This window comes from Canis lupus, chromosome 24 (assembly GCF_048164855.1).
Source record: "Canis lupus baileyi chromosome 24, mCanLup2.hap1, whole genome shotgun sequence".
Lineage (NCBI taxonomy): Eukaryota > Metazoa > Chordata > Mammalia > Carnivora > Canidae > Canis > Canis lupus.
The window spans coordinates 40,931,298-40,954,735 of NC_132861.1; the positions used below are offsets into that span (position 1 = coordinate 40,931,298).

At 39.2% G+C, this 23,438-nt stretch overlaps 1 long non-coding RNA gene across 1 annotated transcript in view; it reads right to left on the reverse strand.

Annotated features, from left to right (window-relative positions):
- Positions 1-15,197, reverse strand: part of LOC140616092 (uncharacterized) — a 65,055-nt gene extending 49,858 nt beyond the window's left edge. Inside the window, exons 1-2 of the long non-coding RNA XR_012016622.1 lie at positions 11,073-15,197; positions 722-812 (exon numbers count right to left, since the gene is read on the reverse strand). This is a non-coding gene — a long non-coding RNA (uncharacterized lncRNA). The remainder of the gene's footprint in view (positions 1-721; positions 813-11,072) is intronic.
- Between the last annotated feature and the right edge of the window lie 8,241 nt (positions 15,198-23,438).

A 23,438-nucleotide genomic window follows, 5' to 3' on the forward strand; every position in this document is an offset into this window, starting at 1 on the left:
CAAGGTAATTCAACTGTGTTCTTGTCAAACTCAACAAAGAAATCACTCTTCAGTTTTGTGTGTTCCTTCTTGCCTTATTCCCCCATTCCTTCCTATCTCCTTCATTCTTTCTCATCCTTTTATTCCTACCTCTCTTCCTTTTTCCACTTAACAAATGTTTATTGAGCATCCACTATGGCTACTGTACCAGGAAACCTTGTGACCAGGAAAAGCAGGCTGCCCACCAACCTCTTGCCATCTAGTATCATATATAACTTTAAAAATATCAAAGAATAACACTATAAAAATTAATTAATATAATCCATGGGTTTATTTTCTTCTTACATTTCTGTAACTCTACCTTCTGATTCTTTGCTGCTACCCTTTCCTATAATAACTGAAGACTTTTCAATTTTTGATTCCTTTTCAGTTTTGATACTCTCTGGACTATCTTCCCTATTCCGGTCTGAGTTCTGTGTTCTGGCCATCTTCCATTTGATTTGTTCTTCTATCAGTAAGACTTCCATGCCTAAAGACAATATACTATTCTTATCAAAATTCAGAAACCAGAACCTGAGAAGTACATTTAAGATAAATACTAAAACTCATTGGAACTTGATTTTTAAATGGACAAAACATTTGAATAGATATTTCACCAAAGAAGACGTAAATATCACTTCTGGATATATATCCATAAGAATTGAGCACAGAATCTGGAAGTGTTACTTGCATACTTACATACCCATGTTCATAGCAGCACTATTCACAATAGTCTGGAGGTTGTAGCAACATAGTGTCAATGGATGAATGGATAAACAAAATGTGGTGCACACCTACAATGAAATATTATTTAGCATTAAAGAGGAAGGAAATTATGACACATGCTGACAACATGGATAGTCGTTGAGGTCGTAATACTAAGTGAAATAATCCAGTCACAAAAATGTAAATACTGTATGATTTCACTTATATGAAGTATCTAGCATATTCAAATTCAAAGAAACTAATAATTAGATCAGTGGTTAGAAAGGGCTAGAGGGAGAGGAAAATAAAGAGTTGTTGTTTAATGGGTATAGAGTTTCATTTGTATAAAATGAAAAAAGTTCTTGAGACTGGTTACACAGCAACATGAATACACTTATCGCTATTCACCTTTACACTTTGAAATGGTTGAGAGGCTAAATTTTATGTTATGTGTTTTTTTATCACAGTTAAAAATATCAACTATATTCAAAACCAAAATCTTTAAAAAAATTTAAAGAGACGATTATAACTACTAAAAATAAGTATATTGAAAAAGTAGATGGTTATAGTAAAAGTTTAAATTACTAAATGGATGGTAGATTTGCAAAAAAAAAAAAACGAGCATAACAATAGAAGCAGTTTTTGTGGTATCATCTTCACTATTCTGTATTGTCATTCTAGAAAACAGCCATGCCTGTTCCAAAATGTTCCTTGGTAACATCCATGGATTCCGAATTCTTGATTGACACATCTCCATTCTGAGCATTTTTCTATATCAAATATTTGGAGAGGGTGTTTCAGCCAATCCAATGCTCTATTAATTATTTAGATCTTTAGTTTCCTTTTTTTTTCTTTTCATTTGGAAAATAATTGCCTGGAAAACTTCAGAATTCTGGCCTGTGCTCAGCATAAGATACTTATCAGATAATTTGGCACCAGCAGCTCAGAAAAGAAAGAAATTCCTAAATTAGGGTCAGAAATAGAGAAACTTCACTCTTGACTCATCTCTGAAAATTACTCTGCCACAAATTTGTTAATACATATGTATATAATGTTATATTTTGTATTATATATATCATATTTTAAATTAAATATACATATAAACTGGGTAAAATCTAAATTGCCTTTCAAGTCTTTACAGCCAATTTGGCCACCTGCTTTCAGTTCTTTCTGACCATTTTCTGACCAGTAAGTCTGACAAAGAAGGATCCGAAGTTCTCATTCATTATAAGATGTGTATTGCTAGTTACCAAAAAAGGCATCATCTTCTATAGATCCACCATGAGATATCCAGTGATGGACACTGTTTGGTTCTGTGGGCAAGCTTTGATTTTTGTCCTCTATGGATCTAGATATGTTCAGATGGCAACAAAACTAGGATCCAGAATTAAGATGAGGTGAATTATGTACTCACTTCAGATGAAAAATAAGGAGTCTTCAAAAAATTCACTAATCAAGGTAAGTAACACTTTATTGCAGTATTTTTGAAAATCCATGTTGACTCATATATCAGAATTTTAAATCAAGACAGGCTGTTGTTTGTTTTATGACCCTGTATTATTGGGCAATGGGAACAATCCTTTTCCAATCAGCCCCTGATTCTGAATTGCTGGCTTCCACCACTGGCTGGTTTCTGAGGATTGACAATGGTGAACAAACAGATTGGGCAATTCAGAGCTTTATATATAAAGTCATTGTTTTGATTGTAGGGCTTTTGTTAACTTTTTCCCCTTAGTTCAAATCATGGGAGAATATCTTGATTAAGATATATAAGGAACAATTTTCCTCCTGCTGCAGGTTCCGATGTGGTTCAGCAGGGCAAGGAAGGACAGATCCTTTTTTGGCATCCTACATTTTACCAGCTTGTAGTGGGAAAGCAGTACAAGGAGGAGAGAGTTCATCTTGGGACTTTCTCTAGGGAGGAGCCACATCATAGGGACAAGACCAGATGGAGTTTTATCAATTCTTGGACATTCTTGATCCCTTTTTTTTTTTTTTTTTTTTAAGTTTTGGACATCTTGTCCCTAGTTCAGCAATACATAATGAGATAATTTCTCAAAGTGGAAAATGGACTCAAAGCTAAAAATATTATATCCTAAAAATTCAATATCCTGGGGGTGTTGGGGTGGCTCAATAGATTGAGCATCCAAGTCTTGATTTGAGCTCAGGTCATGATCTCAGAGTTGTGGAATTGAGCCCCACATCAGACTCCCTGCTTGGTGTGGAGTCTGCTGGAGATTCTCTCTCCCTCTGCCTCTTCCCCCCAGAATAAATAAATAAATCTAAAAATAAATAAAAATAAAAGCAACAACAACAAAAAAACAACTTAGGGGTACCTGAGTGGCTCAGTTGGTTAAGCATCTGCCTTCAGTTCAGATCATGATCCCAGGGTCCTGGGATCAAGTCCTGCATCAGGCTCCCTGCTCAGTGGGGAGTCTGCTTCTGCCTCTAGCCTTCCCTCCCTGGCACACTCAAGAGCTATCTTTCAAAGAACCTTGGTTTTCATTTTTATGCTGATGCTTTGTGTCAATGTCCCAAAGTACCAACATAAGATTTAGATGTGTTTCTTGAGTGAGGGGTGGGGATTAGCTAATACTCATAGTTATTCTATCAAAAAATCTCCATAGCTGGCTTTGCTATCATTGCTCAACTGTTTATCTAACCAAGTCCTTCAGGTTTAAGGACATTTTAGGGGTTTTGCATAAAATGCAAATGTTATCCTGGGAGGTTAAGGGAAACTAATGTCAACCATTAACCTTAAAATCAACAATTAATACGTCAATCCAAATGAGCTTATAATGTTTTCTCTAATAATGAATGGGCCAGTGGTTGCTAAATTTTCTGAGTTACTAATGCTGGAATTTAAGATGATATAAGGGATTAAAAGGTAAATAACAATTCCTTAAAAGAGTGATTTTTAGTATATTCCATTATATTGATACAATATAATAATAATATAATCCATGATATTGATATCTTGATAGATAGATAGATAGATAGATAGATAGATAGATAGATATAAAATTCACTTGGTAGTAGATACAGCTCTTCCTGATGAACTGTACCAAATGGGGGTTTGTGTAGAAATGTTCATGTCTTTGATGTTATGTCAGGAAAGAAAATACAAATACCAAGGAGTTAAAAATTCTCATGGTTTGTAGTAAACAAGGATCCTTTTGGGGACATTGGCTTATCTGTGACTTAAAGGAGCATGTTCTTCCCTGTTCCACTCCATATACTTCCACTCAATCCTTAAGCTTAGTTGTTCTGACCAACATCATTTTGCATATATATATAAATATATAAAATACCCAGCTCTTACAAACAATAAGTTTTCATTAGATCAAACATATTGGCAAAACCATGCATTGCTTTGTATTCTAATAAAAATAACTAGAATAAAACCTTGAACTCTTCTGGTACAGGGAACTGCTTTTGTCACCTTCTGCAGTTAGAACTCTACACAGTGCTGGCACAAGAGGGACACTCAAGAGCTGTCTTCTGGCTTGTGCAGTGGTGGGTCTTTTGAGTAAGTGTCTTGTGATAAAAAATTTTAGTGGAGATAAAAGGTTTAGAAAGTCTACTGCTTGAGGTCATGGTGGTACTGGTGATTGCACTGTCTTGTGTTAGGCATCATGAGTTCTATCCTTTCTGGTGAAAAGAACTAATAAAAATGAGAGGTGGATGTGTCAATGAGCATATGGGAAGGCCAAGGACAGAGAACACAGAAAATCAACTTTCTTTTCTTTACAATTGTATGTATGCACAATTTCTTTCACAAATTCAACAGAAAGTTAAAATGGGGGCTTTTCCTGACAGAACTTGAATGAGATCTTTAGAAAATTAACATCAGATAGCGAAGTATGTGTGAAAGCGTTTACCATAAACAGATTTTGTAAAGGAAATAGGTCAGAAGCTGTGGCATGATCCTTGCATCTCTTTGTTAACTTCGAGAATAAAAAAAGTTTTTACGGAGGGGATAGAAAAAGAACATACTTCAAAACTACCTTAGGAAATAGGCTGGGGATACCCTGTTTGTTTCAAGCCTACTTAGGGATGACCACATGATGACGCAGATAGCTCTGAAACGTGTGAAATGTGGGCTCTGCTTGACTCATGAGTGAGGAGGATACGGCAGCCTGAGGCAGGAGAACAGGTGTAGTTGCCCTGAGGTGGACCTGCTTATACTCCAGAGTTTTGGGGTAACAGTGCACATGTGTCTCACTTACCCATGTGACACGGAAAAGAGAACTAAGGTGGAGCCCTCAAGTCCTTCTAACAAGGCCAACTAGATGGCTGAGGATACCTATGGGGGAAGATAGAAATGAATGCCATGTTCCTACGAATCACAAAGCTTTACAGTCTACCATCATAATGAGGAAAGCATCCACCCAGGTCGAGGGGATTTTAGGAGTGGGCTGTTCTGCACACCCGTACAGAAGACTCTTGAAGTAAAAAAAAAAAAAAAAAAAAAAAAAAAAAAAAAATTCAACCTTAATCATTTGTTAAACCCAGAAAACTTGAAGCATGCTAAGGAAAGCCGAGCTCAAGACCACCTCTGTCTTCCCCACTGCTGCGACCTGAGAAATAGACACTGGCTGTTGGAAGAAGGATGCACTATAAAAAATAGAGATGCATCAGATGTATTCCATGCCCTGCCTACACTGGCATTTTCCCTTTGTTTCCAGTCTGAAGCAGATCCAAGCTGGGAAGGAAGATTTTATATTTGCTGTGGATAACGAGCTACAGTTTTGATTAATCTTTTGTGTAGGATGTTCCATTTTTCTAAATTAGGACTGCATGATATAAAGTTACCAAAGGACCAAGAATGAGTAGAAGATTCAAGGACTTCTTGGGGTTTTCATTGAGGATAGATGGCATTACTGTCACTAATTATACTTTTGAAATATGAGTGGGCAGCTGAATAAATCAATAGATAAATAAAGGTAAAACTGCATTTTGATCACACTATGAGCTGTGCTTGAGTCAGTTCATTGCATAGAGCTACTCTAGCTAGTGGCAATAACATTTAATATTTGTATAATTACTCCTTGTTGTTATGCTATGACGACATATGCCCTTCCACCTACTTCTCAAAGGTGTGTTGACACAGCTCTTTTTGGTGTTATATTAGTCATTATTTTGGAAAAATCAAGCATGGTGTGGGCTTTTGATTTTGGCTTTGAATATGAGGGATGAAGAATTAAGCCCTGCAGATGAAAACAATCTCATCCAGGCTCTTTCCCCCATGTGCACTGTGATCTCCTCTTCAAGGCAGGGCTACCTTAGCATGTCAGACTTGGCATAGAATGTCATCTGGTAAACCACCAGTGATGAGCACGAGCTAAGACCCTCAGCAGCAGGAGCTTCTAACCCTCTGGCCTGAAAGATTTAATTACAGTATCCCTGTAAGAGAAGGAAGTTAGATTTGCTTCCATAGAGTTGCATTTTCTGCATTTGGATGATTTGTCTTTCCTATAAAACCATTTCCTAATACCACTCTGAAATCCTCAAACTGTTTACTTAGAAGCTTGTGTGGCTCACTCTCAGACCAAAGGCCGCTCAGTGTCCTTGTGTTTACATTTCTACCTTTCAGATGCCTGGCCTTTGTGAGAACAGAATACAGTCCTCAGGGGAAAGCACTCAAGGCTCCTGTTGTCAACTCTGCTCTCTGGCTCTGCTGTTGCATGCTCTACAATATTCCTTAAGTCCTGTGATACTGATGTCAAGGACCTGGTCTTTTTGCTCAACATCCTGCACAAAACACAATTCTCATCTGACTCTCTGCCCTACCATGTTTGGGTGCAAAGCTGATTCTCTGATGATCTCTGTCATGGCTTCCTGTGCCTTCTGAAAGAAACTTGCCCTCAGAAGTACACATTTAAGGATGAGCAGTATGCCTCTGATATTTACTTTATATGGGGGTCTGTGTTAAAAGTGTTGTCAGTAAGATTACTTTCAGATTGACCAAAGCTAAGGCAGAGAGGAGGTCCTTATTTCAGGTCTTCAGAACTCATCTGGTTGTGAGTCAGAAAATGAGTCACCAGGCTTGACAAAACCAATGGAAGAAGAAATGGATAGCTTAAGATCTAGTTCTAAAGAACCTCCATATGGATGATTTCATGCTCAAATATACCGTTTCTAGAGCACCTGGAAAATATTTGTTTTGCATGTGAATGAATTTTTGACATCACATCTTTGGGGGTTTCCAAGTATTCTCAAATTGTAGAAATTCCAGGCATGTGGGTATAAACCCAAGCTGTGAAAATGTGTGTTTAGAAAAGAGGAGGCCATGCTATAAGATGCTATAAGGTCTGAGGATCTAATGCATAACATGGTGACTATCATTGATAACACTGTATTGTATTACTGACATTTACAAAGAAAGTAGAACTTCAATATTTTCTCTCTCTCTCTCTCTCTCTCTCTCTCTCACACACACACACACACACACACATACACACACGCAAACACAAGGTAAATATGTGAGGTGATGGCGGTGTTAACTAGATGGGAAGACTCTACACAAAGTCTACATGTATCAAATCAGTATGACATACACCTAAAATATCTTACAGTTTTATTTGTAATTTATACCTCATTGAAGCTGAATAAAATTTATGAGAATTATAAAAATGTAAAAAATGAGAATTATAAAAAAGTAAAAAAAATATAGAAAAAGAAAAGGGGGACGGACAACACGCACTGCTATCCTAGTCACAGCTCTGGTCTCCAGTGGATATAGCTAGATTTTCCTACTTCCTCTCTCTGCTTCTATATTTTTATATTTTTCCAACTTTGGTGCCCTCCATTGATTCACAACCAGAAAAGAATTTGCCCCAAGGAGACACTTGACAATGTCTACAGATGTTTCTGGTTGTTACAAGTGGGTTGGGGTTGCTATAGCTCTATAAGAAGCCATGAATGCTGCTAGATATCCTACCATGCAAACCCTCTACAGCAAAGAATTATCTAGCCCAAAATGTAAACTATGCCAGAAAAATGCTGGTATACTCATTCCCACACTACAGCAGGACAACTACTACAACTACTGCATTATGTATTGCTCCTTTCAAAATATACAATATATGATGTTACTCCTACTCAGAACCTTTCAGTGGCTTCCATTTCCTTTGGAGTAAATGTAAAAGTGCTTTTCATGGCCTATAATGCCCAAGATGACCTGCTTCTGCTACCTCCCTGACTCACCTCCTGCTGCTGGTCCTCTCTCTTACTCCCCCTTCCCCCTGCTACAGCAGTACCCTTGTTCTTTAGGCTTCTCTCCATTAATGTCTCTGCTCAAATGTCATTTCCTTACAGAGAACTTCCTTAACAACTCTATCAAAAAAACAAGTAAACAAACTACAAACAACTACCCCATAACTCTCCCCAACCCTTACCTCAGGAGCATAAAATCAGATTAATCATAATCCTGGGTTCATGACATACACTCAATATTAATTCATGAGAAGGCCTCCCTCCCTCCCTTCTTTCTTTCCTTCCTTCTTTCCTTTCTTCCTTCATGTTTTCCTTCAAAATAACACAATTAAATGAATGAGTCCAACATGCAACATGAAAGCTCTCCCTTCATCCAAAATAATTACAATCCCAAATCTTATATTAACAGCTTTAAAAAGTTATTTTATATTATTAAACACATCTATGTGTTTCACCTTAAAAGTATATGGTTTGGTTGTATGAATTTGACTTCGTGAAAAATGCATCAGATGTTTTTAATATCTATGAACTTATTTTCACTGATATTGACATTGCTAAGATCCACCTACAATGTTACATTGAGTATCGCATTCATTTTCATTGTTGCATAATATTCCCTGATTGAATATGCCAGGACTTGCTTTTCCAATCCCTTCTTTTCAGACGTTCATTTATTTGTAGGTTATTTGTCATCATAAGCTGGGTTGTTCCTGGGGAACATGTTCTAGAGTTCCTTTTGGGTTTCTCTCAATAGAACTTATCACCACCTGATATTTTATGTATACTTGGTTAATTTGTTGATTGTTCGGATCTTCTCGGAAGACTATAAAGTTGAAGGAAGAAGCAGGAGGACATTATGTTAGGTGAAATAAGCCAGACAGAGAAAGACAAATACTGCATGGTATCATTCATATGTGGAATCTAAAAAAAAAAAAAAAAAAAAAAAAAAAAATTGAACTCAATATTGAACTTATAGAAGCAGAGAATAAAAGGGTGGTTGCTTGCGGTGGTTGCCAGGAACTAGTGATAGAGGAAATGGGGAGATGTTGGTCAAAGGATACAAAGTTTCAGTTAGAAAACCAGTAAGTCCTGTGAATCCAACATACAGCATGGTGACTACAGTTAAAAATACCTTACTGCATACTTTAAAATTGCCAAAAGAAAAGGTATTATTTAAGAATTCTTACCACACATATAATGAAAGGTAACTGTAAGGTGATGGATGTGTTAATAAACCTGATTATGGTAATCCTTTAGAATGTATACCAAATCTTCACATTGTACACTTTCAATGTATACAAATTTGTCAGTTATTCCTCAATAAAGCTGGAAAAAGTTAAAAAAAATATTTTCTGACTGAGTAAGTAGGATGAGGACAATTATTTATCACATAACTACTTATGTTGACATTCACCAGACCATATTTATAGTTTTGATGGTCTAATGGTTATCAAAATAACTTAAAGCTTTAAAAATAAAATCTTCTCAAAGGTACTGATATAATCATCTGAAGAAATAGAATATGAGGTAAAATGGACACCTGGATTAGAGTCTTGCTACTAATTCCGATGATCCTAATTCTCCAAGCTTGCTGAAATATAATAAATAGAATTTTTACTTTTTACAAAGCTGGAAACAATGATTTCCTAGAGGGTGAAATCAAATGTAGACTCATGAGCCAGGTCCATGAGGAGGAAGCACAGACCCCCTCTCTGTAGTTGGCCACACGTGGAGCTTCTAACTAAAGACTTCAGAAGAACAAAAGTACTTCTTGACTGCTGCTGTGACTCTAGTGGTTCCGAAGGAAAGCAATTGTTTTGCCAATGTTATTATAAATTTAGAAGTCATTTACTTCCAAGTTCTAGTATGAATATTTTAAATTTCCTCACATTGGAGTCATAAAATTTCTGAAGGAATTTCTAAGAAAAACCAAAAGATTTCTGGAAGGGGAGCTAGATAAGAGGGGCAGAGCCGAAGAGAGGTTGTTTCTGACAATCAGGTTGTTACTCACTGTTATTAGCATAAAGGGAATAGGCAAGTAATAAAATTAATGCCCCTCGAAGATATAGATACATTTTAGCACCGAAGGATTTGGGGCTCTGAGTAACTATTTTATAACTTCAGCTAAATCTTAAATTCTCTGAATCCTTAAAATGTCAAATGAGGGATATTCGACTTGCAAGCATAGTCTATCATGCTTCCAACTTCTTTGAATTTTGAATTTTCATATAAAGGGAACATTCATTTTGCTATTATCCTTCTGATCAAATTAGCTTTATGTGTTGTATAGAACTAGGATTTTCATTTACACACAGGGATTTGATTTGCTTTTCTTCACTACAACTGTTGCCATATGTGTGTGTATATATATATATATATATATATATATATATATATATATATATTAATAAAAGCTCCAACGCGAAGTATTCTAATGAGTTGGAAAAGTTTTGCTTTAAAAATGATCCTCTTGCAATGATTCCCAATGCCATTTAGGGAGCTGCAAGGGCGGAGATTCCAAGGGTGGTATATTTTATCCACAAATGAAATGATAATGTGAACACACACGTGTTTGATCTGTGCCCCAGAGCTTGGCATAGCTGAAGGGAAAGAAGCATCCCTTGCTATCTTTTGAGTCCTCCACCCAAACCCAACCATCAAAGCAGAAAATTTACATGCTCCAAAAGATAGAACTAAGATAAGTGAAAAGCTCTTCAGATATTTGTCTTAAAAATCCTGTGAGAGCATGAATTTGGATCATGAAAGAAGAGCTCAATTTGTACTTTTGATTTTTCCCAGTTTTGCATTTTTTAAAAATGTTCTTTCACCACCTCCATGTGCAGAAGGCGATGAGCTTGCTTTGTTTCCCAACTGACCTATTCATATCAAGTTAGTTACACCCACTTAAGTCCCCCCCCCCCCCAATTTTGGCTAGTCCCACGGAGCCCTCCTATGGAGCTGGAAACTGATATAGAGACTTTGGCTTTTTATAGAGAATTCAATCCCTCAGTACCACAAGACACCCTTTCTTATTAAAGAACAAAATGCATGGAAGTTGTTAAAAACAAATCATTTTCCATTAGAAAAAAAGTTACGATTGGAAAAAGAGAAGAGCACATTGCTGTAATTACCGGTGCATTAAGCAGGGAATGAACAGCTGCGTGAACTTGGAGTCCGTAGAATAACAGCCACTGAGCCAGCTTCCCCATATGGTCCAAGGGAGGAGGTGGGGCCTCGAGCTGCTTGGGGGTTGGCGAGGTGAGGAGGGGGCAAACTGGAATCCCATTCAAGTGAGAAACTCAGGCCAAGAAATGTCTGGCTTCCCCATCCAAGCCCAGCTTCCTCTTTGCGGCAGTGGGAAAATCCCCCTGGCCTCCATAACAAAAGCCTCTAAAATCAATGTTGTTTTTTCCTAAAGAGAGCAAAATGTGAGCCGGTTTCAGACTTTTGGCTACCCTGATACTAATAGAAAAGATGACCTCAGAAAGACTGAATCACTTCCTCAGCTTTCTTGGGGTGTGGCTATATTCCTTGGAATGATTGATATCACTTCATAAACACTATTCGATCTAGCAGTTTGCCTTCTTTCCCAATTAGAAGTAGGGTCCAGCCAACAGCCACGGGTCCTCGCCACCAGGTATTGGTCTCAATCTGTCGCAGCGAGAACCATGACCGCTTTCTAATTGGCATTCCCTTCAGAATTTGGCAAATTTGGTAAAAGCAGACCGGTACTATGGTAACCTTTCATTATCGATGCAAATCCTAGCAGAAAAGCATTCCATTCTTCTTACATTGTATGTCATAAATTAAACACAATAAATTTGATTGTGAAACCTCCTCGGAAGACATTCCTGAATAGACAGGGCAGAAAATGCTTGCATTATGCTGAACAGAGCCAAAATTTGATGGTCGCTGGAAGGGTTGGCTATAAGGAATCTAGCTATTTACAGGGGGAAATACCAAATAAGCTACATCATGTGCAAGGAGATGTTTTTGTGAGTACCATGTCCAAAACCATTCAAGTTTCCACTATATGAAGGTTATTATCACAGAGGATGGTGGCCAGCTGTTCTTCATTGCCACTGAAACAGAATGAGAGAGAAAAAAAAAAGGGAGGGGGGCATTAAAATGGAATTGGAGGAATTCAAGCTTCCTGAAAATTTGAGTTAACAGGAGAGGGATCCACTCCAGGGAGTTATATAATAGATGCCTTTCATTTGCTATAGTGTTTTTTTTTTTTTTTTAATGAAAAGAAGCACTTTTAAGATAGTTCAGGTACAATTTTGTTCATCAGTAAAATCATGAATTTGATAATCTTACAAGATTTCTCCTACTGAAAAAAAAAATCTGAAAAATCTTTCAGAATTAGGACTATGGGAAATTAGGCTGTGTCCAGAAGGTAATTTATTCAGTCATGCTATGGTGCCATGGAATCTCATAAAATGAGAGAGTATTACTAAAGGAATCCTTTCAGAAATGGGTGCATTTCATGCCATAGACTTAGGCATATTCCAAGAAGGAGTGTAATAATTTCCCCATAAATTAATTCAGGTCATCTTTAGAAATATCTAAATTTAAAAATAAAATTGAAATGCAGCATTCTACTCAAAGTAGGCACAATACTCTCAGGGAATTATTAGATTATAGCTAAACATATAGATACATGTTAAAACATCATTTGATGGGCACTAGAGTGTCCATTTGTATTTGATTTGTGGACTCGCTACTTAGGAATTTATAACTCTATTCAAGCAGGTAGTGAAATATTAACTTGGAGGACTTTCTTAATAAACCAATTAATAAATCAACCGTGGGAAGAACACTTATTCCAGTCTTTCACACATGGAGTAAATCCATCATTGCCAGACCTCTGAGTCCCATAGAACACTCTCTTTTATGTTTTCCATTCAACTTGAATGAAACTTTCTACTAGATCTCATTCCAGATCCCCCAGGAGACAGAGCTACCTTTCAGCAATCAGTACTCTACCAAGGTCTGCACTCAAGTTTGAGCATTCTCAGTAGACATGAAATCAGAAATGCAGGATTACTGGATTTCACTCTGATGGCCTCTCTTCTCAGAAACCATTATAAAAGAATATCACCTTCCTTTGCGGCTCTTCTGACAGCTGACGTGTATCTCTATGACCTCGGCTTTCTAGGGACAAAATGACATTTTGTAGATAGCTTTAAACTTTAAAAGTTCTCCAAGCAGGAAGGAAAAGAGTAAAACAACAAAAGAATAGTTTTACTAGGTAAGTGTATCTTGACTTAAACTCCTGGGCATTTAGGCCTCATGCCATGGCCCTCTGCATGAGTTAAGTGGAGTCAGAGATTTTTTTCCAAGTCATAGAACTGGTTACTTACTTCAGAAAGTACTCAGTTATTCAGTTTGAGCTACAGAGCATATGAACATGAACAAGTTTACCAGGGTCTGGAACTACAAGTGAAATTATTAATTTTCTCTCCTTTTTATCCTTTTATGGAGCATTACCAAGGGATCCAGTAAATTATCTGCTCGGTTTCCCTCCTTATAAATAATTTGTCCTCCATAGAGTGTGGACACTTCTGAGTATGAGATAGCTTATCACGGCAGTTGACAGCAGAGACTCTGGACCCAGGCTGAATGGGCTTGAAATCCAGCTTTGTCACTTGGCCTGCTTTGTGCCCTTTGGGTAAGTTACTGACCTCCGAGCTTCTCTTTCTTCCCCTGTAAAACTGGGATTTCATAGCACCCCTTTCTATATGACTGTTCTGAATATTCCTGAAAATTGCTGGAATAGTTTGCCTATAGCTCTGTGAGATGAGCAGAGGGAGAAGAAAGATAAAACAGACCAGCACAAGAACACCATGGGATCAAAAATAACTACTTTCTGCCCAAGAAGAAAAGCACCATGCGCCTTGATATGTGTCTCTGGTGCACCAATATATTAATCCGCATTTTATTTAGAAGCAAAGGTAAATCTTTTACTTGTAAATGTGAACTACTAGATAAAATGGACCATAGTCAGCAATTTTTAGGGGAGGTAAGATGACATTGCTATGAACATCTTACATTGTCGCACTTATCGTGAGCCCTTCCTGAACACAGTAGCAGTAAATAGATGGAAAGGAAGATGATGGGTAAAGGGTGACACTAGTCCATTTTAGTCTGTTAGTGCAAAGTCCCAGAAGACGGGCTTAGGAGCCTCCTCTTCTCCATGCCCCGCATTCACTGTCCCCTTCACAGATTTAGAGACTGCCTTGGTCCTCCCAAACCTTTTAAGATCAATCATAAGTATGGCTTTATCCACTCATGTCTTCACTCGTCAATGTAACCAAGACTAACTGAGCACCTATGTGCATCTGGGACTGCCAGGTGGCAGCATGGAAGATAGGCGGGGGTGGGGGGTGTGAAGAATGACTTACCTTCACAAAGGTGAATAAATAGGACACCATCCTGATCCTCAAAGAATGCATGGTCTAGTGAGACACATAAAACAAATGATCCAAAGCAAACAAAGATCAGAGCAAAAAAATCACATGGCACATGATGACAAAATGATGTGTGGGAAAGAGACCAAGTGAGAAGGAAGTGTCTAGCACTGCTTAGGAAAGGTTGGGGGGTTTGATGTAGGGCTACAAGGAAAATAGGAATTAACCCAGTGAAAAGGGAGAAAGGAGGGCAGCAGGAAGCACAGGGACAGAAGAAATGTCACAGTGTAGCCATCAAGGCCTGCAAGAACTCCATGTGCACTGAGTGTGTCTGGCAGTGTGTATGGTTGGAATGCTGGGCCTTCTGCGGCCGCATGGGTTTTCCAAGCATGGGAGAAACACAGTGTTTTCAAAAGGCCACAAGTGACAGGGTGGTGGAAGGCCACTTCCGAAGTCTTGCTACCATCCTGGGTAATCTGATTTCCTACAAGAAGAAAGCAAGGCAGGGTCCAAGCATGCTGCCAGGGTTTAAATGAAGAATGCACCATTTTCTTTAAAGACCAGCTTCCAGGAGTCTGGGAAGACAGTAACAGGATACTCTCTCCCATGTGGCCCGTGTCCCATCCAAACATCTTGAAAGAGACAATTCTGAGTGCCAGGAAGGAAGTATTGTAAGTCACAGTCCTCTCATTATCTTATGGTTTCACCCATGGGTAGGATCTACTTATTACACGTTCCCTAAGTGACAAACGTAGCAAACGTAGCTGTCTTCCGTTAACGATGGCCAATACTGATTTGTGTTCAACAGTCTTTGGTCTAATTATGGAAAACATTCCTCATCACCTCAAATCCTGCAAAGGAGAGAAGAAAGAACCAGATTACCCAAGCCCAGGTGAGCAGACCCAGGAGGGTTTGAACATGGGTGTGGCTTGTGGAAAAACAACACCACCACCACCAACAACAACTGATGCCCCTCAAAGAGGGATTTTCACAGCTAAACTTCAGATTAGGAGGAGAAATAAGCGCCTCCAGCTTCCTCAGTTGCCACGACGAGGAGACCTCATGATGGATCATGGTGATCCAGGCCAGACAGGCCACAGGTTGGCACCTCCTCAGCCTATAAACTCACTCTCCGGGGAAAATCCCGACCCCCTCCAAAGGGACGGTCGAAGCAACAGCAGAGCTTGCAGCAAGCCCTGCGATATCCGACCCTTCTCATTTAGATAATCGCGCCCTAAAAATTGATCTGGATTTGCCCTTACCGGCCTTAAATTTGATAGGACTCCACCCGGCCTGGTTTTCACGGCCCTGCAACACGGGCGAGAAAAGGACAATAATCACCGCATTTTCTCCACTTCTCCAGTTTCTCAGAAAGCAGCATGAGTCAGCCCTCGGCAAAGAGCAGGGCTGGAATCCGAGTCGGTAAACACGTCGTGGGGTGGACCGGGAGCGGCCCCGCGGCCCCCTGGCTCCTTAACGGGGGGACGGACCGCGCTGCCTCTGCAAGCCCGGCTCAGCGAGCTAAGCCACCGAGCAGGTGCAGCGCGGGCATCCCGCACCCCGCAACTAGAAAGTCTGCCCGACCCCATCGGCGGGGCTCCACAGCCCCCGGAGAGGAATTCTTAGGACAAATAAATGGGGGCGGGTGTAAAGTGAGGGAGCGCAACACCTGTCTCTGCAGCTGGCCCGCAGACCTCCCTTTAATGTGCTGTCTGCTGGGAGGTGGGGGCGGCTCGGGTTACGCGGAGGCCTGAGCCTGCAGTGGGGCCTGCGGAAAGGAATTCCACGACCAGGAGATGTGAGGCTTGATCTGCGGCCAAAAACAATGGTGAAAAGGTACAAAATGAAAAGCTCCCGTCAGGACAAAGGCACTCAATCACCCAACAACACATAGCCCAGGGCCCCATAGCCTGGGGTGGGGGGGAGCTTTTGAAGAAAATGCACCCCAAACCCAAGTCACAACTGGATTAACATCCTGGTTGATCCCCTTTTACCTTCTAAGGCTTCTCTGGCTGGGGCTACTTGTTGAAATCGAAATGAGAAGACTACAGCCGCCAGCAGCGCACAGTGTCTTCCTTTAAGGGCTGGTTCTGGCCGGTCTCGGAAAAGCAACTCGCAAGATTTATGCTCCTCTGCCTTCCGTCCATGTTTTTCTTTTTTTTTCCATTTAAGAGGGAATTTAGAGCAAAGTTGCCCATGGAACTCCAACCCGGTGCTGGAGAAGTCCTCGCTGACTTGCAAAATAACTGTGGCTTCAGCAGAATTGTGTGCCCAATAGTATCAGAGGTGAAGACCATAAAAATTGTGTGCACACATAAGAGAAAGAAGAAAGAAGAAAGAAAAGAAGAAAGAAAGAAAGAAAGAAAGAAAGAAAGAAAGAAAGAAAGAAAGAAAGAAAGAAAGAAAAAGAAAGAAAGAAGAGAAAAGACCCTGGGATTAGGTAACCACATTGGATCTAAAGGGTTGTTTTGCCACATAGAACGCAGAGATGTTTGAATAATGGGAACAAATAGAATGGAAGGGACGGTCTTTCCAAGAAAAGCTTAGAAGAGAGAGATGGATTTACTGGTGGTCCTCCTTCACATTGCCTCCAAAGCCCATGGAATGGGAGTCCATGCTTAGAAATCCTACAATGGGAAGCAGAGTCATTCATGCCCCAGGCAGAGCCTGAATAAAATGCACTGACTTTGGAAAAGTACCAGTAAGATAAAATTCAAGATGAGCCTCAAAGATCTCTCAGCTCCTTGAAAGTGGGAGCTTTAGCAGGGACCCGCCCAGTGGGGGTCAATGAAGCAGGAAGTGAAGCCCTGGACACCAATGCCAAATTTGTTCTCTTTGAATTTGACTGTATGTGGATTCTGACTATAACAGATGGAATTGATTGGGTCAACAGTATGTGAAATGAGAAGGATGCCTGGCCCCAAGAAGGAAACAAGTGCCCCAGGTGTCCAGTCCCAAATATTTTGGCAGTGAATTTAGACAGGGGTGGGGGGAGGAATCATTTATTCATGGAAAACTTTCAATGAACTATTTTTAAAAATGCCTAACATATCTATGGCCAGTTTCCACTATAAACAGATATAAGCAAAGTTTCATTGTTAGTTTGAAGAAATGATTCCACTTTATTGAATTTTTGCTTCATATTCTAATTAAAACATTAGTGACAGAGAACTCAGTAAAATATGTTATCAAGACCTTAACACAAGCAAGTATTTGGTTTTTCGGTGACACTCTCTTCCTGTTGTAACATTTGAAGAAACTTTCATCATTTCTAATATGTAAATATAGCTTCTTCTCTAGAATCATCTCCCTTTGTCCTTCAAATACACAGTCTCTCTCATTCTCTCTCTCTCTCTCTCTGTCAAAAAGAGAGGACACACATTTGATTCATGTCCCCATTTACATTTATGAACAAACCCCACCTCCATCACCATAAGAAATAATTGGAGTCTAGCCCTTACTCTGCTTCACTGAATATACTGAAGAAAACAGTCCATTATATCTATACTCTATTGAATGAGATGTTGATCTGCTTGGGCATTTTCACTGAGTTTGAAAATGCACGATTATAAGTGTTCCTAACTGTGGTGAATTATGAATCTGCATTTGACATCCATCATATCATTTGCTCTATGCTCTGTCTGGTGAGAAGAGGAATGGGGTCAAATAGAAATTAAAGTGTGGGTGCATTTCAAGAATTCGAAGCACTTTTCAATATTACTTATTTTCATCAAGTCTGCCAAGTATCAGTTTGCTCACAGAAAGGCAATATTTTGGATCGAAAGGAAAAATATCTAAGCAATTCACAATTTCTTTACGGCTATTGACAACATTGTGAAGTCACATAAATTTTTAGTTGATATTCATGCACATTGAGAATCCATTTGACACTTGATTTCAAATGTTGCCCTACTACCGAGAAACCATGACACAAATCCCACATTTCGTTCGCAATAATCAGCTTAAAGTACTAAACATTACTTTTCTAGGTCTGAGACCATGTAAATAAAATTATATATTTTTAAAGGCAGAAGATTGGCAGGAAACATAAACTTCATTTAAGCACTAGCTTAGCATTTCTTTATAGGAGCAAGATTCAGCTCCAAAACGTTCTTGAAGGTGAAGATGGTAAATTAGACCATCACTTCCAGAAGCAAGTCTTGTATCTGTCATATAATGTAAGCTGTCTATCCAAAGCAAATCCAGTTTAGAGGCAGATTCAAGTTTACTGCATACTTTTCAGGGATACCACTCATATGCTATAGTCACAAAATACTGTTTTCTGACTTTCTTCCTTCTGCAGGCAGGAAAATATTAGGTAAACCTTTCTCAGACACAGAGTAGCACTCTACCTCTATTTAGAACTACACTTGAAGGTAGTAGCCATCATAGTACGAGATAGGATCAAAAGTAATTTCAATTGTCTCGTGTTTATTTCTTTTCTCCACAAAAATGTAGTTCTCCTAAGTCTGGACCTTTAAAATAATTTATTGTAATTAGACAAGCCATGGTATGTAAACATTTCAATTTGACTTAATAAACAAGGATTAAATACCTCAATTTACTAAGTGAAATCTAGGGTGCAAAGATAAATAAGACAGTGTCCCAAGAGGGGAAAGAAAGCAGGCCTACATATATAACTGTATTATGAAGGAGAATGTTTTAAACACTTAATGAATTTGTGTACAGAATCCTCTAAGAACACAGACGAAGAACAATAATTCTCTTGTGAGGGAAGGATGTCTTTAGGGGAAAGTGAAATTTGATATGTTTCTTGAGAATGAATGGAATTTCAACAAAGGAGATAGCAGGTAGTTATATCCTTAGAAGAGTGTGGGACAATCAGCTATGGCAGAGAGCCTAAGATAATCACGCTTTAGAAGAGGCTTTGCTGCCACTATCTTTCATAGGCTACTTGGGAGTTCAAAAAATGGAAATGTCAAAATTGACTTTTACTTATGGTCAAAAAGAGAAGTAGTGTTTAGTGGCCTGTAGTCTTTGCCCCTTCCCACAACCACCACCAAGTGCACAGCCAAGACTGTTGCCTACTGTCCCAGTCAAGAGATGAACATGAAGGCATGTTAATGAACAAAGCAAAGTAGCCTCTATCTCAATTCTCTGCAGAAAGTGCTTGTACCAAGTTCACTAATGATATCCTTGACACTGAATGCTCCCTTCCCCAACCCCAAACGATCCTATTTCTCCTCTTGGCTGCATTTGACTATGTTGGACTCCCTCTTTATTGAAACAGCTTTTCTGACCTTCCTAGAACCACCATTGCCCTCTTCTTTCAACCATTCTTAAAAGTCAATGTCATTGATTTCCATAGCTTTCACTAATCCTATATGCTAATGAATTACAAATCTATGTCTCAAGAGCTGATCAGTTCTGAGTTCCAGACTTATGTATCCCCTACCTCTGACCATCATTTATTCTACTTAATCTTATACCACTAACAATAAAGCAATCACTAAATCCTCATTTTTATTCCTCATAACCAATCCACCTTTCTCTGTTCATGTAACAAAGAATCTAGTAAGGCCAAAGTGGCTGCTCCCAAATATTTCTTTTTTTTTTAAGATTTTATTTATTTATTCATGAGACACACGCACACACACACACACAGAGAGAGAGAGAGAGAGGCAGAGACACAGGCAGAGGGAGAAGCAGGCTCCCTGCAAGGAAGTGCAATGTGGGACTCGATCCCGTGACTCTGGGACCACATCCTGAGCCAAAGGCAAACGCTTAACCGCTGAGCCACCCAGGCATCCCATGTTCCCAAATATTTCTGCAACAGTTCCTGAGCACTCCCACTTCCTCTGGTCTTTTCTTTCTATTTTATCATTCACGCTGTGGCCAAAATGTTTCTCCTCAATACAAATATGATTCTATCACACCTGTGCTTAAAACGGACTTCCAATTGTTTGTTGTATAAAGTCCAAGGTACTTCATTATCTAGTGTTTTCTTGCCTAACAAACTTCAGCAGAGTGAGCATTCTCCCCTTCATATCTTGTGCAATCACTATACTGAACATCATTAGTTGTTATATTATGTGTGGCCATTTTTTCTTGCCCAGAATCAGCCCACTCACCCATTTCCCCCCATCTTTAATTGACTCAGTTTATTTATTTTTTTAATTGACTCAGTTTAAATAGCGCCTGCCGCTGTAACCAACTTTCCCAACATGCCATCATCACTACCACCACAACCATGAGGTAAGGCGCCTTACTATGTACATTTAAAATCTCACACTTCCTCTAGAATAGCATGTAGTATGCTTTTTTTTTTTTTTTACTTACTTACTTTGTTATGTATTTATTTTATCTTCTCTGCTCTAGAACTGATCTCTATAAATACTAAGGGAAGATTTTTTCTTAATTATTATGTATCCTCCATACACATCATAGAATCTGGCATACAGAACTGCCTAATTACTATCCCTAGACAGAGAAATAGCATCGATATGTAAAGATCAAGTTCTGAAACAATTAGTGTTCTAATAATTTTGAGATATAATTAGAAAAAAATCAAGGCTCATAAAAGAGATTGATCCAGATGATGACAAAGTGATCTCTTTAAAATTTTTATGTTTTAATCTGATCTTATTAACAATAGGAAAAGAAAACAGATCTGTAAGCAAGAAAATGTGAACAGACTGTGGCTTTTGGAAACGGTAATGATGGCAACAGATGGAATAGGTTAGAGAGAAAGGATACCAATGAGGCATCTATTTTAAAAAGCTTAAAAGAATATAATGTTTAGGGGCTCAGACAGTTAAGTGGCTCAGGTCATGATCTCAGAGTCCTGAGTTCAAGCCCCACATCCAACTCCCTGCTTAGGGGGTTTCTGCTTTTCCCTCTCTCTCTCTGCCCCTCCCACCACTTGTGCTCATGTGCATGTGCACACATGTGCACCTTCTTTCTCTGACTCTTTCTCTATCTCAAACAAATAAATAAATAAAATCGTAAAAGCTTAAAAAAGAGGCAGTGAACCAGTATCACGGCAACAGGGATGAAAAGGAGAAAAAGGGTGTAAGAGGCAGTGTGGACATAGGACTGACAACACTAGGATTTCCTCTGAATGTGGAAGGTGGGGAAAGATGAATGTAAGGCCTAAAAGAGTTGATATGGAGGACACAGGAAAACAAAAAGAGAACAAGGTAAGACTTAATTAGATCCTTTTGTCCATTCTGATTCTGAGAGATACTCAATAGGTAATTAGAAATAAAGATTTGAAATCCAAAAGAAAAAAAAATAAGTAGAGGTTAAGAAACACATTTGGGTTTCATTTGGAGTGAAGTGATGGCTGAAGGTCCAGTGTAAGAAAAAAAGGAGAGTAGGAAAAGGGATAGTTACTTAGTGGGGTTCTTGTGTCTGGGACAAGCAGAAGTCAAGTAAATGAAGGAGGAGGAGAAGGCAGGCTGGTAGATACAGAAAGAGAAGTAGAATGATGTCTGTAGTTTAATCACAGTAAAAAGAATATCAGAGAAGAGAAGCATGCATTTATCTCAATTAATTTGGGGGGACTGACTAGGATAAGGACAAAAATTCACTCTTTGAGTTTAAAGTCAGTAGATAATTGGGGATGTTAAGAAAACAGTTTCAACTATGGGTTATGATTTGAAATGACATTACGGTGGGCTGAGCTAAGCAGAAGGTAAGAGAATTGAAGGCACACTCTTCCAATATGTGTAATGATAAAAGAAAGAAAAGAGGGATGCCTGGGTGGCTCAGTGGTTGAGCTTCTGCCTTTGGCTTAAGGTGTGATCCTGGAGTCCCAGGGTCGAGTCCCGCCTCAGGCTTCCTGCACAGAGCCTGCTTCTCCCTCTGCCTATGTCTCTGTCTCTCTGTCTCTCTGTCTCTCTCTCTGTGTGTGTCTCTCATGAATAAATAAAATCTTAAAAAAAAAAGAAAGAAAGAAAAGAGATGCAGGTAGAATCAGAGAAAGACTTTCAAAAACATTGGAAGAGGAAGTCAATGTGGAGGCTGAAGGGAAATACGCAGTGGAGCTGGAGATCGTGTCAGTGCGTAAAGGCAGGGGATAATTTCAGAGGCCAGATTGCAGAGGAGAAAAGAAGGGGAAGGCCTAGAACACAAGTAGAAGTAATGAGTCATTCATGGGAAAAAGCAAGGAAGAGAGCAAAATGATCCAATCTGTAGGTGAATGCAATAGGATTGGAAATAAGACTTCCTGAGTCTTCAGAGAGAGGTGTTAATGTCAACTAAAGCATAGACATAAAGCTCCATATTGGGCATGCTAATTAAAAGTGGCGCACCATGGATGCTGATTAAGTATGGGATGGATGGTGGAAGAGATGACATAGGAAAGGAAGATGGGGCTAAATTATATTGAGATGTTAATGAGTGTGGACTTTACCCTCTTGTAGTGAGAGGGAACTGTTGAGGAAATGTAGGTAAGGGAGTGATGTGGAAGTGATATGCTGAGGATAGATGTTTCTGGAAGTTCTGGAGAGGAGGGATTTTACAGGTCCAAAGGAAGACACATAGTCGGCTGCAAGTGTGCACAGTAGTCTAACAAGAAGTACCACAGGGCAGAGAAGGTACAATAGAGTCAACACATATTTGGGGGGACAATTGTACAGGACCTTGTGATTGCTTGTGACTTAGGAAAAATGAGAAATCAAGGAAAACTATTTTGAATGATTGGACAGACTTTGATTTCCTAAAGGAGTAGGGGTGTCAAGCAGATATTATAAGGAAAGATAGCTCAGTGTGTAGGATGGCAGGTTCTTGTCTGACTTTTGGATGGAGAAATTTAGTGGGCTGTTAGATGTGTAAGATTCATAAATGTGATAAGATTGAGGTGGTAAGTAAGCTGGTGGGATAAGAATATGGCCCAAGAATGTCAATAAGTAAGAGAATAGACAGAGGAAGATTAGACAGGGGATTAGTCAGAGGAGAAGGCAGGAAGGAAGGAAGGAAGGAAGGAAGGAAGGAAGGAAGGAAGGAAGGAAGGAAGGAAGGAAGGAAGGAAGGAAGGAAGGAAAGGAGAAAGGAATTCAGTAGTATAGGAAGAGCTCCAAAACAAGAACATAATCCACAAAATCCAACACAGCAGTTGTG